The sequence below is a fragment of the Phalacrocorax aristotelis genome, chromosome 6 (assembly GCF_949628215.1).
Source record: "Phalacrocorax aristotelis chromosome 6, bGulAri2.1, whole genome shotgun sequence".
NCBI lineage: Eukaryota > Metazoa > Chordata > Aves > Suliformes > Phalacrocoracidae > Phalacrocorax > Phalacrocorax aristotelis.
Genome location: NC_134281.1, coordinates 10,732,174 through 10,737,003, shown reverse-complemented (window position 1 = coordinate 10,737,003; position 4,830 = coordinate 10,732,174).

Here is a 4,830-nt window from a genome sequence, read left to right as displayed (position 1 = left end):
GTCAACTCCTAAATCATTATACTTTTAAACGAAGCATGTAAACATCAGACTCCAAAATCATCAGTGTAAGACTTGGAGGGCTGCTGTCAGGGATGCCATGGTAACTGGAGCGCTCTGCTTACCTCCGTCATTTTCATGGGGGCTGTGGGGCTGAAGCAGCACAGTGGTCCATCCAGTCTAGTGGCCGTCTCCCTCAGAGATCGTGCTGGGAGGGGTCTGATCTTTCAGCCCAGCTGGGCATGCCTATTGAAAGGAGATCCACTCTTTCTCCCTCCCTCATTTTAAATCTCATATCTGCAGATCAGGCTGGTGTGTAAACTCGGTCCTGACTGCATGGATTAGAAGTGAGATGCTTGTAGATGTTTTCTCTCTGTGTGCTTCTTGCCCTCTTATGTGATGCAGTGTTGTGCCATGTCCCTGTTCCATCATTCCCTGACTGTGTGTTGCTGAACAGCAAGTCTGCTGGCAGCCGGGGACAGGCTGCACATGCAGATTCAGTGTACTGCTGATGGCACCCCGGAGGACTGGTCATGACATCTACTTTAAGGGTAGATGAAACCTCCTCAACGCTTTGTCTCTTCTCTTCCTCTTTGGCTGGTCTGGCGCTGGTGTATAAGTGGAAGAGGGTGTTTGAAGGTGGGTAGGAAAAGGTCAGGTTAGGAAAAATGTAATTAAATCAATTTATTTAGCTTTTAACTCTCCTGAATGGTGATATTGCAATGCCTCCCTGTTTTATTTGGTGCCTGGCAATCTCCTGGTATAGATACCTGTTGGGCTCATGTAATGTCCTTAAGATGGGTAACCACGACTGGCAGAAATCTACACTGCCCTTTATTTCTCCATATAAAGAGCAAAGCTGAATTTCTGCTGTGTGGCATTACTTCAGGATCCCATGTCCGTTCCTGTCCTCTTTGCTCTGTCTAGCAGTCTTAAAGAAGTGAGTGAGGTGAGGTAGATACAGCTGTTTTTCTGTGTAAAGAACAGTACATTGGCAGTACTCCTTGGTAATGTACCTTGACATGTATTTCAATAGACTAGTTATGAAGTACATAAGTCCTGGGCTATAAGACTGCAATCGGTCTTGGAAGGGTTTTACTGATAGTTCCACAGTGGACGAGTGTGTATGTGGGCTGATTTCATGTAAGCCGTGTAGACTACTTTATCTTCAGCAACCTCCTCAAACCAGTTGATCAAAGGTAATTTAGATAAAGCATTTGTGCCCTTGCTCAACTTCATGGTCAATATTTAACTGCTTAGCTATAATAAAGATACCTTGGTAACTAGCACGCACAATACACAGTCTGCTTGATTGTAGATTTGTTGCTGTACCCTAATGGTAATTTTTCTCCTCCATAAGAAAGTAACATAAGACTGTATGAAACAGCAGCACCAGTAAGTAGCACATTTGTATGAATGTGGGCAGAGAGGCTAAACCAGAACAAGCTAGAGAGAAAAAATACAGTGTAATTCTTGTGCAACTGAAAAAAAGTGAAAGGTGGTGCTTTTTTTGTTGTTGTTTGGTTTTTGTTGTTTGGTTTTGCCCCCCCCCCCCCCTTACTGTAGAGCAAGAAACTTGGTATTTCCTGGATTCCAAGGCTGGAAGGGTCTACTTGATCTTCTACATAATATTGTCCAGGAAGTTCCTTCAGGCAATTTTCTGTGCATCTATTTTAGATATTTTTCTATTTATGTATATGAAAGTGAGTTGAAGGGACAAGTCTGATACTTAGATAATTTAAACACAGTATCTAAGAAATGTATGCATCTGTTAAAGAACCTACCAATGCTTCTGTAGTGTTTTGATCTTTCACGGCACACGGAGCAAAGTCCCTTTGCATGTCTGTTGTTTGCATTGGTTATGTTCTGGGTCTACACTGGTGGAAGAAAAGAAATATCTCCATAAATAAATGACATTGCCTGAAATAATATAGTCTTTGCACTAACCTGCACAACACACTTATCAGCTGTATAATTAAACTTTTACTCTGGAAAATTTTTTTTGTTCATTTTGTGGCTGCTCTGTCCTGGCTTTGGTGGCAACAAGCGTAAACACTGTTAGTCCTACAGAGTCTAAGAAGGACAAGGCCAGCTGAAGTTTTGTAATGCCAGGTGGGTCTCCTGTACTGCTGGTTTATTAGGAGGAAACTGAGAGCCAAGTGTTTGGATGGTAACAATTCAAGCTCCTTTATGGTGTAAGGAGATGACAAGGAACAAAATAAGGTTTCCTCAGGGGACAGATTTGTTGCTGACCCCAGAGTAAAATACATTCCAGAATAGGTAGGCTTCCATTTTTACTGTCATTCTCCTGAGCAGAGGCAAAGCTCAACTGAAGCATGGACAACTGTGTTTAATGAACACCAAGGCAGCTCAGTGTTCCCCATGGGTGTGCATGAATGGCTCTAGGAGTCTGATTTTTCTGCCTGGCACTTAAAAAAAAATAATCTGCATTTGGCAATATGTATGGGCATTCTCTTCCAGGCCAACCTTGAGCAGCTGTTTCTTGTGGTTGTCCTATCAGTCCTGAATGCAGGTTCACTCTCAGCATACCCAGCAGTCAGCCAGCTCCTAAAGAAAATTGTTTGCAACAAACATGTTCCAGAGCATGTGTGCCTTGAACAGGATGTGACTCATGGGTATGTGTCACCTACTGCACAGGCATCCTGATGAACCTACAGTGTATCAGCTTTTTTCCTGTTATTCAGAACCACATGCTAGCAAGTGCCTGGAGAGTGATTTCTTCTTCCACTGGCTCATTTCTTTTGCCATCCTGGGCTCCAGTAATCAGGTCAGACCAGCCCAAACTTTGTGTTAGAGAGAGAGAGAGAAAATATCACTGTGTTGTTTCTGTATTGAGTTGATTTAATTATCCCTTCTAATTTTCAACTCATGCAGGAAGCATTTTTTTTTTCTTACCTTCTTAGCCAGAAACATCACAGGTATTTTTATGGGCGTCCTGCAAAAATGTCTTAGCAGCAATCTTGAATATTCCACAACAGCAGAGTCTGTGGTGTTTCTATCTTGCTACACATGCCAAAGCATCTGGCTGCCTCCCAAGAGAATTAGGGTCAGGCATTGCCTCTTCATAATGGTGAGCAAATAAGGTTTTTAATGTTGTGCTGGTTTTGGCTGGGATAATGTTAATTGTCTTCATAGTAGACCCATGCTAGCTATGTTTTGGATTTGTGCTGAAAACAGTGTTGATAACACAGGGATGTTTTAGTTACTGCTGAGCACTGCTTACAGAGTCCCAGCAAGTAGGCTGGGGGTGTACAAAAAGCTGGGAGAGGACACAGCTGGGACAGCTGACCCCTGACCCAAGGGATGTCCTACACCATATGGCATCATGCTCAGCATGTAAAGCTGGGGGAAGAAAAAAGGCGGGGGCACATTTGGAGTGATGGTGGTTTGTCTTCCCCAGTAACTGTTACATGTGATGGAGCCCTGCTTTCCTGGAGATGGCTGAATGCCTGCCTGCCCATGGGAAGGAGTGAATGAATTCCTTGTTTTGCCTTGCTTCCGCACGCAGCTTTTGCCTTACCTATTAAACTGTCTTTACTTCAACCCATGAGTTTCCTCATTTTTACTCTTCTGATTCTCTCCCCCCTCCCACCGGAGGGAAGTGAGTGAGCGGCTGTGTGGTTCTTAGTTGCTGACTGGGGTTAAACCACAACAAACATGAACAAATTTGGTCTGAGATATGAAGCAAGGAAACAAGCCGTTCATGGATCAGTTGTAGCATATTTTGAAGGTGCGAGAAAAGTTATAGAAAGGTTAATCCATTGGGATATGAATACATTTGGTGGGAATAGTAAGTAGCAGAGAATTTTTACTGATGTATGGTTTCACTAGAAGCCAAATGCTGGTAAAGGCTCATGCAAAATGCAGAGATCTATAACTGTATCTTGAGTCCCATGGCAAAACCACATCCTGATCCAAAAATCCATTGCCAAACTTCTTTTGGCTTCAAGGAAGACAGAATCTGAAGGCCAGAATTTAACAGAACTTCTTAAAGAGGCTGGCCTTCAGTGTTCCAGCAAAATGCAGCACTAGGAAGCAGATGAGAATATGAATAATGAAGTGCAACATTTGGGTAGCACCTTGGCCATGGCAAAAATGTTTTAAATCTGTGCATGCATACACTTGAAAATATACATTGGACTTATGTCCAAGACAGGAGAGCACCAGGAATTGCAACTTATTTATGTAAATGCCATTACTTGTTGGGCACCAGCATTTAATCATAAGCAAATCTCCTTTACTCTTCTAAGCCACTTTTAGCAAGGAAGGGATGTTGTTTCAGCTGTCAAAGCTATAGGAAGAACCATTTTAGAACATGTTGAGATTCCTTAAACACAAAGCTTTTCTTTGCAGCTCAGTTTCTCCTGAACTTACGTTTATACTTTTATTTCAAGAGCCTAGGCTTCCTTGAAGGCTTGTTCCACCTGAGGAGAGATGTTCCTGTCTTAGTGTCAGCTTTGATTCAGAAGGTAATACTGCATGGATCCAGGAAGCTATGGCCTTTCCCACCAGTTGGTCATCTATCATTTCATTACAGTAAGGTTACCAAATTGACGTGTCCTGGCTAATTCTTCTAATGCAGCTACATAGCTATCTAGTGTCTCATCAGGCAACTGTGCATGCTGTCTCAATTGATAATACTCTGTGATACTATTAGCAGATGGCAGAACATGACTTACCTGTGAAATCTGACCCACAGTGATCTTCTAACAGTGCCTGTTTTCTCAGGGAATGTCTTGAGACACCCTTTTATCTTCCTGGTCCCGCATTGCAACTGTGTTTTATTCTCCATAGAAAGAAAGAAAGAAAGGT